This window comes from Bos indicus x Bos taurus, chromosome 8 (genome assembly GCF_003369695.1).
Source record: "Bos indicus x Bos taurus breed Angus x Brahman F1 hybrid chromosome 8, Bos_hybrid_MaternalHap_v2.0, whole genome shotgun sequence".
NCBI lineage: Eukaryota > Metazoa > Chordata > Mammalia > Artiodactyla > Bovidae > Bos > Bos indicus x Bos taurus.
Genome location: NC_040083.1, coordinates 99,040,263 through 99,054,347, shown reverse-complemented (window position 1 = coordinate 99,054,347; position 14,085 = coordinate 99,040,263). Strand labels below are relative to the sequence as shown.

Sequence of the window (14,085 nt, the reverse complement as noted above, 5' to 3'; positions counted from 1 at the left end):
CTGGGATGGGCATTGCATGGCAGTCAGCAGGACCCTAGCTGGGCAAGATTTCTCATTTCAAATATTTGTTTAGCGCTGGCTGCTTGACATTCCTAGGCATAAAATCACTGAGGGCTGGGCACACAGTAGGTGCCCAATAAATGGTTATGGCACGAACGCCTGCGTGCATGCGCGAGGGGACGCGGGGCTGCACGGACCTCGGCGGGAGAGCGCGGGTAGCCCTGGGAGACGAGGCCGAGCGCACCGGCCCCGGGTGGGGGCGGGGGCGTCCCGCAGGGCGTTCCGGGCGCCCGCCCCCAGCCCGGCGCGCGGGCCCGTCGCGGCCAGCCGGGCCGGCGGGAGCCGCCTGCGGGCGGCACTGGGCATGCTCAGACGGCGGCCAGGTCGCGCCGCGAGCGAGCTTCCGCGCCGCCCGTACGCGCGACCTACCTGGGCGCCCCGCGCCCCCGGATGCTGCAGGTACAGATCGGCGCGACCCCAGCGGGCTCGGGGCGGGGCGCGGAGCCGCCGGGGGCCGGGGTCGCGCTGGGCGCCGCCCCGCCCCCACCGTCCCCGGGCGCGCGGCGAACGCGCGGGCGGACTGGCGGACGCGGCGGCCCCGGTGTCCCGGCGTCTCTTCGGGGCGGGGAGGGGGCGCCCTGGCCGCGCTCACCTGGTGGGGCGCGGGCGGGAGGGAGCAGGCCGGACCGGGTGGGGCTGGGTCCCTGGCGGGACGCGGCTGCGGCCGCGGCGAGGCGTGGGCGTGCGCTCCGACCCGGGCATGGGCGGACGCGACCGGTAGAGCCGGAGCGGCTGGTGATCCGGGAGGCCCCAGCGCCGCCGCGACCCCCCGCCCCCGACGCCGAGGGGGCGCACAGCCCGCGCGGGGAGCCAGCCAAGCGCGGCGGCCAGACCTTCTCGGCTCCCAGGGCGAATCCGCCTCTCGGCTTTCAAAGATGGCATTTCCTGGGCCTGGCACGAACTCCAGCCCCAATAAATCCTCCCCGTTCCGCGGGTGATATGGAATGATTTATCAGGTACCTGCGGCGAGACAGCTGCAGTGGGGGACTGTATGTGAGAGCGCCCAGTGCCCCGGAAATTCCCATTTTCAGCAACCTGAACTTACTGAGAAGTTGCGGTTGCCTTAAAAAATTCATGGGAAGTTGAGACGACTTGACACCTGGGTTTTCCGAGGTGGTGGAAAGAGCTTGTGACTGGGAAACTGGAGACCTCGGTTCAGGTTAGGCCCCCACCTTAAGCCAGCTGATGACCTTGGGCGAGTTGTCTAACCTCGCTGATCGTCAGTTTCCTCCCCTGCAAACAGCCGGTAATAATGCCCACCTCACTGGGTTGTTGGGTGGATTAAGTGGGATAAATGATGTGGAGGTGTTTGGCACGGTGCCCAGCACAAAGCAAGCGAGCAGTTGGCGTGATGTGAATTTAATTCGTTTAGAGACCCTCGTGGCTCCCATTTCACCAGGAAATTAGAATTACGAAGGCATCTTCAGGGCCCAGTGGCAGAGTGACAGACCCTGCCTTGCGCCTGGGAGAACTTCTCCTGAAATCTTTGGAAAAACAGTTTAGCTGAATTGTAATCGGAGAGCATCTTCTTTAAAAGCAGTTTTATACGTTTAGAAACTCCAAGAGTTGGCAGTTCAGCTTTACTTACAAAAGAGCTGTCTGGCAATCCATCTTGCAAGTGTTTAGGCAGCTCATGCTTGAAAGTAAAGCCTGGTTAGGAAGATTTCTCATCTAAAAAGCTCCCAAACTCAACTTTCAGTGATTATTTAGATTAGGGTTTTTTCATTCTGGCACTGTTAACATTTGGGGTTCAATAATTCTTTGTTGTGGCGCTTTTTCTCTGCATTGTGAAATGTTCAGCAGCGTCTTTCATCTCTGCCCAGTAGATCCCAGCAGCAGTCCCTCTCCCTCAGTTGTCTTCCCAACCTCCTTCCCTCTGGACGAGGGGCACATATTCCCTTTCTCCCCCTTTAGAACCACTGATTTAGATCCACCCTGCTTTTTGTCATTAGCCTATCTGAGTTGTTTGAGAATTTCATCTTCTGTTTTCTGTAGTAACCAACTTTTTATAGCCTTGTAGAACTGCACCAGAGTGCATCCACATGCATCAGCTCATTTAATTTTTACAGCTCCCACCGGTAAGGCTGGTATTATTCCCATTTTACAGATGAGGAAATTGAGGCTTTGAGCAGCCAATTACACAGTATGTGGTGTAGCCGGGATACAACTCGTGTCATCTGGTTCCACAGGCAAGTCTTTTTTCTTCTGCATCAGGCTGCCCTTTATTGTATTCTCAAATAGATGGCTTTCCTGATTAAATCAAGATGGAAAGTAGATTGTAAGCTGGAAACCTTTCTGGCTAGTTGAAAATTAACAACAGTAAGCTATTATCTGACAGAGAGTAGGTCATTCTAGTTAAATATTCTAGTTCATAGTGAGCTCCCGTAAATTCTATGTACAGTTAATGGAATACCAATTTGCAGAGAATTAGAGTAGAATACAACATGCCTAATACTCTGTATTGATCCTGCCTTGTCTCTGGTGATTTGCCGGCTCCTAAAAACAACTCCTCTATGCAAATTAGACATTAGCTGGAATGTAAAAGGTCAGGTTCCTGAAGGCATCTCAGAGTGGCTGGAGGGTCCTAGACATTCCATTCAGCATTTATTGAGCTGCTTCTGCCTGGCAGGTACAGTGCTGGGTGGGGATGCAGAGTGGGCCAGACTCCAGTAAACCCAGGGTGCCTGGGGAACTCCTCAAGGAGAGGGCAGGTCCTGGCCAGGCCAGACACTTGGGAGGCCAAGGTCAGGGACAGCCTGGGGCAGAGGAAAGAACCTAAGTTAGCATAGAGGCAAATTCAGGATCCCACACTGCTTCACCGTCCTTTCTCTGAGCCTTCCTTTCCACATGTTATCATAGAGAAGGTATTCTCATAGCTTTTTAACATTCCCATTCAAGTGTCAAGAACCTACTCAGAGACGGTCTTATCCCTGAAAGAAGTTGGGGTTCCAGGCTGGTCATTGGTCTCAGAGGATTGGGACCAACTCCTCAATTGTTGAGTGTGAACTAGAAAGTCCCACGTGCGGTGTTTAATTTCAGTGTAATCCCTCTCCCCTCTTACAGATGAGGTAACTCAGCAAAGGTGGTGTGGGACCAGGAGCTAGAGGAATGAATTGGGACTGTCTGACTCTCAGGTCCAGGAACATGAGGGATTCCGTTTTCTAGGATGGATATAACATACCAGAGGGGCTTAGGGAATGGTAGGAAACAGGAAGACATGGCCCCTTGCCTCCCCCGCAATCCTCAGGGTTTGTGGCCCATTGGTGGAGGGGGATCCTGCGATTTGTGGTCCTTCCCTCTCTCAGAGAAGTGCCTATTAACCCTAATTCCCACGCTCACTTTCCTTCCACCAGACAATGGGCCTGGAAAGCGGGGCCACCCTTTTCATTTCTCAGCAGGGGCTGGAATGCTGAGGGCAATCCCCTGGCATTGACAGGCTGGGTGGGCGGGGCAGCGTGGCTAGCGAAGCTTTCCAAGCCTGAGCTCTTCTTACCGACTCTTGAGACAAGACCAGGTCAGTGTGTCCACTCTGCCCAAGTCTGGGTCCTGGCCACTGCAGACCCTTGCTCTCACAGGTGTGTCCTTTCATCTGCCTGAGGGAGAATTAACAGGGAGTGCTAGGTAGGTCCCTGTCTGAAATCTGATCAGATCACGCATTCCAAGACCCAGAGATCCTGCATCTCTGTAGCTTCTCCTGATGCATACACGTGTAAGGGACTTCCACCTTCAGAGGAACCCCAGCTGTGAGCACAGATATGACAGCAAATTCAGACCTTTATTGAGCCACTTCTATGTGTCACAGAGATGGAAGGTGAACCTGTCTTGGAAGGATTCATGGGGGAGTTAGGAAGGCAGTGACATCACGACATTTCTGTGTGTGTATGTGTGTACGCGCATGTGGGCATGTGTATCTTGTCTCTCATCTGTCTGATTACTGCTTTAAAAGAGGATAAAGCTAGATGCAAGAGATCCCAGTGAAGACAGCCGTTTGTTCTGATGGGCATCAGGGACCACTCATTGGGAGTAGCTGGCATTCAAATTCAGCCTTGGAAGTAGAAAAAGATGGTATTCAGTGGGCAGACAGAACAGCAGATGGGACAACTTAGAGGCATGAAGAAACCTCTTGTATTTCAGGAGTGATGACTCTTCCCAGATCCAGCCTTCTGATCTTGGCTAATGCAGGACCCACCTTCTGTAGTTAGCGTAACCCCCCAAACCCCTGTCTCTGTATAGTGGCCTGGCCTCAATCAATCCAGGGGTAAAGCCTTATTTTCCCTGCATAGGAGCAATGCCTCTGGGCCGTGTCTAAGGCATGGGCACCTTCTGCCAGAGATACCTCTATTTTTAGTTATTAAACACTGATATGACACTTACTGGCTGCCAGGCACTATCCTGAGAACTTTCCAAATATTAATCAGTCCTTTTAATCTTCGTAGCAACTCTCTGGCTGTGCTGCTTTCCTGAGTACAGGCCACTGGGTAGGTAGATGGAGGCAGAGCTCACATCCCTCGTCTGTGTCCCTCTGTGGGTGATGCTCTCATCACGGTACAGCTTCTCCTGGCCTCCAGTTCACATCCATGTGCCAGGAAGCAGCCGAGTCTGAGAGTCCTGATGGAGTGCTGACTGCCCCAGATTTCTCTCCCTGACCCCGTTTCCTTCTGGGGGCCAGCGGGGCTCCACTGACTGCATTTTCGGAACCAAAGATTGGGATCTGTAGTCTGAAAAAGAATGTTTGTACTGCGTCTTTGTGCAAGAGGAGGCCTGGGAGGTGTTGTTTGGATACTGAGAGAGTGGAATTTTTGAGACATTTCAATGGTTTATGTGGAAAGTTAGGACAGAGGATTTGAAATTGGGATAGTCCTGGAAACTTCAGGTCCCATGATTTACTGTCAGGATACACAAGCTCTTTGTAAATATTTAAGCAATGTGTAGTTTGAATTTTCTGTCCTCAGCCTCTTGGCGCCTCAAAAGGGAATAAATAGTACCTTCTAGCCCCAGAACGTTGCTAGTATTTAGCAGCCCCAGTTTACAGAATGGGACGAGAAACTGAGGCTCGGAGCAATGAAGTGACTCCTGGCAGGGCACGCTGCTCTGCAAGGACAGCCAGGATTGGAACTCAAATCTGTCCCTAGACTCATCTTGACTGTAAAACCAGGATAATGGTAGAACCTGTTGCTGTTAAATCGACCATTTTAAAGGAGCCAGTGAACTGAAAACCCACTCGGGCAGAACTTGGCACAGAAAAGGGTCTCCTCCCTTTGTGGTCAGGCCCCTGACTCACAGACAAGCGTCCTGTTTAGCATTTGATGCTGAGAGAGGCTGTGGTGAGTGATGGCCGGCTCCCAGGGCCGTGCTGAGGGCCCAATTCCCAGGGCTAGAGGATCGTTCCAAGGGGCAGGATCCAGGACCAGAAAGGGGCGGTGGCCAGCTGCATGCTGTGGTGATGAAAGGCACTGGTTTGACTTAAGAGAGGGGGATGTGAAGACCTGGTCCCTGCACCTCGCTTCCCTCAGGTGAGTCAGCCTCAGTGTAGACCCCAGGGTCTTGGTGGGAGAGGCAGCAACCAGCTTTGTCAACCACCCCTTGACCTGACCCACTGGTGGGCCTGGAAGGGGCGTGACAACAGCCTGAGCTCATGTCTTGCCCACTTTGCCTCCCTCTCTACCCTCAACACCCTCCCGCCTCCCAGCCCCTTTCCCTGGTCTGGTTACCAAATTCATACATGGTGGTTGTGGAAAATAAAGGCGTCAGGGAGCAGAGGAAAAATCACGCATGGTGTTCTTCCTGGAGGCGGCTCAATACCACCACCATGGTGGACTCCACGTGCCTGCCACGCGCCAGCCCGTCCTCTGCCACCCGCCAGAGAGTCTTTTAAAATCACTTCCTTTTGCTCCTAGAGTAAAAGACAAAACTAACGCGGGCATCTCTTGCAGGCCCCAGTGTACGTGCTTTGGTCCCCATGCTTTCTCTGCTGATGCGGCCAGTGAGAGCCTGGAACCTTTGTCGTCCCCCCTCATTAACTCATGCTTTGGACCTTGGCTGCATGATTGCCGAAATCTCCCCTTGCCTTCCTGCTGTGGGTCAAACTGCCTGCTGTAAACACTGCCATCGCACCACCAGGTCTCTCTCCTTTGACAGCACTTTTCACAGTTGCAATTTTGTGCTTAATTAGTGCCATTATTTGTATTAGTACCTGTCTCACCAGCTACACTGTGAGTTCTGTGAAATCGGAGTCTGTCTTCCTTTAAACACACACACACCCCACACACATACACACTGTCCCTGAGATTTATTTTTTCCTTTTAACTTTTCATTTTGACCTAATTCAGACTTATAGAAGAGTTCTAAGAATAGAACAGAGAACTCCCATATCCCCTTCACCCAGATTCCTCAAATATTCCCATCTTATTCTTCTGTATATACATTTTGTTTTTTCCTGAACTATTTGAGGATCATTTGAGGACTCTTCCTATCCCTCCAGATACTTCAGTGTATTCCCTAAAACCAGTGACATCCTCCTCTATAACTACGGTACACTTTTTTTTTTTTTTTTTTACAAGTTACTTCAATAATAGAACTGTTTTATTAAACATATGAACGTACCGATTTTGTACAACACGCATTTCTTTCTTTCCTCTGCCCCAGGAAGCCAGCGCTCTAGAACCCCATGTTTATAAAAACACACTTTGGCAGCTCCTATGACAAGGTGAAAAAAGTGCAATTCCGAAAGTGACAACACATAACCAAAGTGGGGAACAAAAAAGGCAGAGCGGAGCGGGCCCAGGGCTGCTCATCTTCCTCAAGAGCAAACAATTTAAGAATAGAAACTCTTGAGCATTATTTAAGCAGTACTGCCCAACTCTCTTGGTAGCATCTCTGTTTCAATTCCATTTATCTTGATGTTGTAACTAACTAATCTGTTACTTCTTTAAGAAATTCTGCCCTGGTTTATATCCTTTTTAAAAGCAGGAAGTCAGTACTGATACGGTGCTGTTATCTCATCTACAGACCTGTAGGCTTTGCCAGTTATCTCGAGAGTGGCCTTTGCAGCAAAGACAACCCCAGATCAGGTGTTGCCTGTGGTTGTCATGTCTCTTTAGTCTTCTTTAGATTAAAGCAGTTCCTCCGGCTTTCTTTGTCCCCTATGATCTTGACATTTTTGGAGAATACAGGCCAGTTCTTTGGTAGGATGCGTCTCAGTTTGAGTCTGTTTTAGCCTGCCCTTGTATCATCACTGCCACTGAAACATCACACGCACTCAGTTAACATTTGGTGAATGAAGATGGAGGGAGGTGGGAGGAAGGAAGTCAGCAGGTTGTCTAGTTTGCCCCACTCCCACGCCTTTCCTTGCTGAAGGATGTTATTTAGTTGCTGTCATGCTGTGTATAGGTTTGAATCTTACTACTCTTATTTTCATGCATTTATTTTTTAATTGAAGTGTAGTTGACATACAACATTATGTCAGTTTCAGGTGAACAACATAGTGATTTGACATTGGCCTGCGTTATAAAATGATCACCAGGATAAGTCTAGAAACCATCTGTCCTCCTGCAGAGTCATTACAGGAGTATGGTCTTTATGCCTTAAACTGTATCTTACATTCCCCACAGCTTGCTTATTTTATAACTAGAAGTTTGTACTTAATCTCCTTCACCTACTTCGCATGACTCCCTCACTCTCCCCTCCTGCCACCACCTTTTCATCCTCTCATCTGTGAATCTGTTTCTGTTTTGTTTCATTTGCTCTTTGGTGTTTTTCGATTTCACATGTAAGTGAAGTCATACAGTATTTGTCTCTCTGTCTGGCCTACCTCACTTAGCATAATACCCTCTAGATCCATCCATGTTGCCACACACAGCAAGATTTTATTTTTTCTGGCTGCGTAATATTCCATTGTGTATATATGCCACATCATCTTTGTTCATTCATCCATCCTATTTTTGTTTCACTAACATAGTTTTCTCCCAAAACGAGAGAGGCCTGTGGTGTCTCTGCAGGAATACAAGCAGATGCCAGGTGATGGCTTGGCGGGGATGCTAGAGAGGGAAGGAGAATATTTGTTGAGGGGCAGGACTCAGCCTGACTCTCCCTCCAGACACTTAAGTGCCTTTGCCAACTGCAGCTCTGACTTCATAGGCCTAGGAGCCCAAGAATAAGGCAACTAGAATTTTGATCCAAATCAGAACATTTTGAGAATAAATAGGGGGCTGTTAATTGCATCTAATCGAGTAGTCTCAACTAGGGCTGTCCTGCACAAATCAGGCTGTGTGGTCACTCTGCCCACATGTGACTTTGAATGGGAGATCAGCGCCAGGGGATCAGCCTAGGAAACTCTAGCACTAAGAATTTTCTGCCGGGACAAAGCAAAACTCATTGCCCTGGCATCACCTGCTGAGTCGCGTGTTCATGGCTTTGGTCGCCTCTGTGGTCTCACTTGCCTTGGCATGCCCCTCCCAGCCTTTCTCCTGCTACATGAACCTTGTGTGAGCCCTTCCCTCACCTGCTGCTTCCTGCCACGGGGACTGTGAGAGAGTGGGAGCATCACTTCCAAGACCAGGAGGAGGGGGATAGGGTCTGTGATGGGTACACAGGGGGAAAGACAAGCCAGCTGTGCTTCCTCCTGACCCAGTCCTAATGAATTTTAAGAGCCAAGATGTGTAAGTGAAGTGGGGCTGGAGACCAGAGATCCCCTGGACCTTTTCTCCGCTCCCCCCAGCACCCACAGTGCTCACACTTCCCCTGTCTTTCCTGCCCACGCCACCCTCGCCCCCCGCCCCCGAGTCCCAGCACCCACAGGGCTCACACTTTCCCTGTCTTTCCTGTGCAGGCACCCAGGTCTCTCTTCCAGCCCTAGTTCTGAGATTAGAACCGAGTTGCTGGTCTTTGGCAGAGGCACAGAAGCAGCTGGCATTGGGGACCCAGGCGCAAGAGGATGGGCATTGAATGACAAGAAGGTGCAGACAAGGACTTTGATGCAGAGAGACGAGGCAGGAAACCAGCATCGAGGGATTCTGGTAACAAGGCCATTAGGGGGCCATTTATCAGGAAGCCTAGACCTGCAGTATTGAGTGCCCAGACACTCATCATAGGGGGCAGGCTCTGGGATCTGATGAGTCCAGTTCCTTAACTCATTTTCTGCCTGGCAACAAACGCAAGCCCTGCCTGCCTGGATTAAAAAGTGTAGGCATGCCTCATTGTACTGTGCTTTGCAGACATTGCTTTTTTTTTTTTTTTGATTACAGATTGAAGGTTTGTGGCAACCTTGCATCAGACAAGTCTTTTGGTCCCATTTTTCCAATAACATTTGCTCACTTCAGGTCTCTCTGTCACTTCTGGTAGCTCTTGCAATATTTCAGACACTCCACCAGCAAAAGATTGTGAGTGACCGAAGGCTCAAATGATGGTTAGCATACTTCAGTATTTTTAATCAAAGTACATATATTGTTTTTTTCAGATATAATGCTCTTATACATAATAGACTACAGTGTAGTGTAAATGTAACTTTTATATGCACTAGGAAACCAAAAAATGTGTGTGATTTGCTTTATTGCCGTATTCGCTTTTTTTGTGGTGTTCCAGAATGGAACCCACAGTATCTCTGAGGTATACCTGTATTATAGGGTGAAAATGTGAAGGTATAGAGAGATTTCCTGGGGGATCCTGGTCTTGTGGATTTCAAGAACATGGTGCAGTACGGTATCGTGTTTTTATAACCGAAGGTGTTGGTGGCTTTAATGGAAAAGCCAGTTAGTGAAAGAGTTTCTAGTTATTGGAATGCAAGATACTAGCAGTAGTATCTTGGAAAATTTTCTAGTTAACTGTAATATGTTTACTGGTTAAAAATGTCTCCCTCATCCCCTGTGAGACTGTGTAAAAGTGTTGAGTTTGAGGTCACCTTTGATAGGACAAAGGGTCATACTGTGTCTGAACTGGAAGGGACCTCAGAAGAACCTTTTTCAGCTCCCTCTCTTTACAGATGGGGAAACTGAGGCATGTCCAAAGCACACAAAGAAGCAGGGACCGGTACCCACATCATACAGGGTCCAGCCCCCAGACCCTGGGTGTGTTTTCTAGGTCTCATCTAAGGAAGTCTGTGAAGTAGACTGTGTATTTCTATCGTTTTATTAACCTCCTGTGGCATTTCTCTAACTGTAGAAATAAGCTGTGTTGGCATCAAAGCAGTTACTCATTTCTTGCTCTTTTTATGTAGAAGTTGCTAGGCTGATCTTTTTTTTTTTTTTTTTCATTTTTATGTAAAGATGATATAAACCCTTCACTAACTTTCTGTATTCCACACTAGTGTTCCTCAGACTTGAGGACATCACAGTCTCATCTTTTAAAACCCAGGCTGCTGGGCTCTACCTTCAGAGATTCTGAATCAGTGGGTCTGAATCAGATTCACGTGAGGCCTCAGAATTTGCATCTCTTAACAAGCTCCTCTGTGATGCTACTGGTGGGTCCAGAGACCAGGGACTGTCCTTTGAGGACCGCTGCCCCAGGCTTAGTGATGGTTGCAGATGGTGTGCTCTAGCTTTACAGCCAGCGGGACCCTTCCTGCTGCCCAGCCAGGCTTCTGGTTTTCCCCTGTTGCTCCCATGCCAGCCAACCTGACCTTTCCACTCTCTCCAGCTCTCCCACCTATTGCCCTGCCCCTCCATGTGACCCCACCACCTGTGGCGCTGGGATGGCCAAGGCCATCTGGAGGGAGCCTCCTCACATTCTCTGCTCCCTCTTCCTTTTTCTCTTTTTCTTAGAAAATGAGTGTCTCTGGCTCAGGCTCACCTCTCCACTTCCAGATGAAGACTGTCATCCTGTCACCTGAGAGGGGAAAAGCCTCCTCCCAGCCTTGCCTCACCCACCGTTAGGTCACCACCCCATCATGCCGTTCCTTTCACTAGGAAGCCTCCTGGAGGAATAGTCTACAGACACTGAAAAATATTGACTCTCACCTCTCTTGACTCAGACATACTATTCAGTTCCAAGAGTTCAGGTTTTCTATACCTCTGCTGCAAGAAAGACATATTTTTCAGTGTATGTACAGTTCAGTGGCATCAAGCATGATTTTGTGCTGCCATCACCACCAAATAGCCATGGAACTCTTGTCATCTTGCGCAACTGAAACTTCTGTACCCATTAAATACTAACTCCCCATTCTCCCCACCACCAGCCCTGGCAGCCAGCCTTCTTTCTATCTCTATGATTTTGTCTACTCTAGGTACCTCATATAATTGGAATCATGTTGTTATCATGTCAGTACTTGCTGTTTTGGTACTGGCTTATTTCACTTAGCATAATGTTCTCCAGGTTTATCCATGTCACGTGTCAAAATTTCCTTCCTTTTTAAGGCTGACTAATATTTCACTGAATGTACATACCACATTTTGTTATTCATCTGTTAATGGCCACCTGGGTTGCTTCCATCGTTTTTGGCTATTGCAAGTAAAGCTGCTATGAACACAGGTGTACCAGAGGACACAGTCTTGAAGAAAGGGGGCTTGCAACCCCAGGTGAGATGTTTAGACATTTATTTAGCAGTCTCAGCTTTATCTACCGCTTGCAACTGCCAACCCAGTGTCCCCAGGCCTCCCCACCTGACCCTTAAGTGACACTACCCTTGCTGTGGTGGCCTGGGATCACTCACTTGTCAAGATCAGTGGCATTTGGTCATTCAGTCCACTTGGTCTCTGTGCTGATGCTCTCATGCTGGGGCTTCTGTGATGCAGCACCCCCTCCTGCCTCCCTGCCCATCCTGGCTAATCCTCAGCTATCTGTTTTCCCTCTGCTCTTAACCGTCCTGCATGCCTTCCTGGGTCGCATCATCAGGGCCTGCTCCAGCCCAGTCATCTCTGTGTGTATCACATCTGAGCATTCCCCCCACCCGCCCCCGCGCCCTGAGTGTCCCCAGGGTCCTCCTGTGCACGTGCATGTCCAAAGCAGAGCTCTCCACCTTCCTCCTTAAAAATGTTCTGTCTCCGAGTGACATGTTTGCTAGCTTAGAAATCTCAACATCTCCCTCCCCCTACAGCTGCACTGCACAAACCCCGCCTCTCAGCCCTTTTCAGCCCCTCCTCCAGCCCCCCACCCCCCAGCAAAACTGAGTGGGTTCACACCCTTCTCCCATGTGCCCTCCACTTTGCCTCTCTCCCCAGTGGGCCCCTGGCATCTATGCCTGCTTCACGTTGCTCCCAGTGTTCCTGCAGAAACACCAAGATCACCTCTTCTCTGTGGGTCCCCTGTCACCTGGCTCCATGGGCCTTGCTTTTCCCTGGTCTCTCTCTCCCCTAAAGCCCTGCAGACCATGTGCTCTCAGCCAGGGCATCCCAAGCTTTAGTGCTGACGTGCTGATTCTGATTCGAGGGGTCAGGGGTGGGCCCTGCCTGCTGCGTCTCTAACAGGCCCCCCAGGTGGTGCTGAGACTGTGGCCTGGAGACCACATGGGGAGCAGCTGGACTCTAGAGGAGATCTGTGTTTCACAATTTTCAGCCTATAAATGGTGGAATTTAAAAACTCTTGTGTTGTAATTTTAAGGTTTTCTGTCTTATACAAAGTTAATCTTAAATTGCCTCGATCATAAGGCGGATTCCTTGTTGCAGTAGTTATCTGTTGCTAAAAGACATTTTCAAAGACTTAAGATTTGTCTCTTGAGAGTTCCCAGTGGATCCAGGTGCCTGAATGTATAGGCAAATGAGACTGTTCCCCCGCTGAGGGGGCTGCACACTCAGGGTCGGGCTCGCCCTCGCCAGCCTCCCCAGGGCAGAGAGGTCTCTTTTTTCAGTTCCTCCCCAGGGCCGAGCTGGTGTCTTCAGGCTGTGGGCCGCAGGGGAAGGAGGCAAGTCTCCGCCCGTCTTCTTGGAGATGATGGTGGAAACTGGTGATTCGATGTGGGAAGACTGGAAAGGAGCCCTGTCCTAGGAGAGGAGGGAAAGGGTTCCTGGCAGCTGGGCCTTGTTGAGGGGCACGTAGGCCTCCTGGAGAGGGGAGGGCGGGGCGGGCGATGGAGCCAAGCAAACCCGGGGGAGTCGACTGCATTGGCCACTTCGGGAGGGTTGGAGAAGCCTAAGAGGGGAGGGATCAGGTTTGTGAAGGAGGGGACGGAGTGAATGTCAGGGAAGGTGCAGCAGTTTAGGTCCAGCCTGCTCCAGAAGCGTCACTGCTCCTGAGCCCCGAAAGCCGCAGCAGTTGAGTCCGTCATTGAAGGGCTCCATGATCTGGCCACCGCCTGCCTCTCCCACTTGTTTGGTGACTCTGCCCCTGGATTCTAGGTCCAGCCAAGTAACTGTTCCCAGTTAAAATGCAGGTGTCCCTCCTCCTCCCCAGTCTTCTGCGAGGCTATGTGCGCACTCGTATCTCTTGATGCAGAGCGTGAACTGGGGCTGTCTCCGGAACCCCGTCTCACTAACTCCAGGACCCCAGCAAGCCTCCCAAAGTCTCAATGTCCTGATTTCCGTGGTGGGAATAACAGGTGTCTCCGGGCATGACAGGGTTGAGTAAAGATTCAGTGATGACCCGGGCTCCTCCCAGTGGCACACGGTCATTTCTCAGGAGGCAGTGCTGCTCATTCACTGCCTGCCATCTGTCCCTCTCAGTGAGCTTGTCAGGAGGACCGCAGGGTGACAGTTGACCCTGGGTGGGGCCGGGTGTCAGATGGAAGGGGCTGTGGTCCTGGCCTGCTGCCCGGGGCAGGGTGGGGCTGGAGCGCTGCCGCTGTGGGGTGGACGCGCTGCAGGTGGGGTATCAGCTCTCCGTGTGGATACTGAAGGCACCGACAGGTGGCAGCTGGCCACAGAGTGGAGAGGAGGAGGCCGGAGGCCTGGGGGTGTAGAACTGGGGCGGAGAGCAGGGCTTCTCAGGCTTTAACGTGCATATGATCTCAGCTTGCGGTTGGTTGTAAGATTGTGTTTTCCTAATGGCACGTGGTCATGTATGGATGTGAGAGTTGGACTATAAAGAAAGCTGAGCACCGCAGAATTGATGCTTTTGAACTGTGGTGTTGGAGAAGACTCTTGAGAGTCCCTTGGACTACAA

General features: G+C 50.6%; 1 protein-coding gene across 2 annotated transcripts in view; it reads left to right on the top strand.

Annotated features, from left to right (window-relative positions):
• The first annotated feature begins 334 nt into the window (after positions 1-334).
• Positions 335-14,085, top strand: part of PTPN3 (protein tyrosine phosphatase, non-receptor type 3) — a 121,479-nt gene continuing 107,728 nt past the window's right edge. The window contains exon 1 of one of the 2 annotated variants that reach the window (XM_027550475.1): positions 335-459. The gene's annotated coding sequence lies outside the window, so the exon portion shown is untranslated. The remainder of the gene's footprint in view (positions 460-14,085) is intronic. The other variant, XM_027550473.1, reaches the window with a different exon arrangement.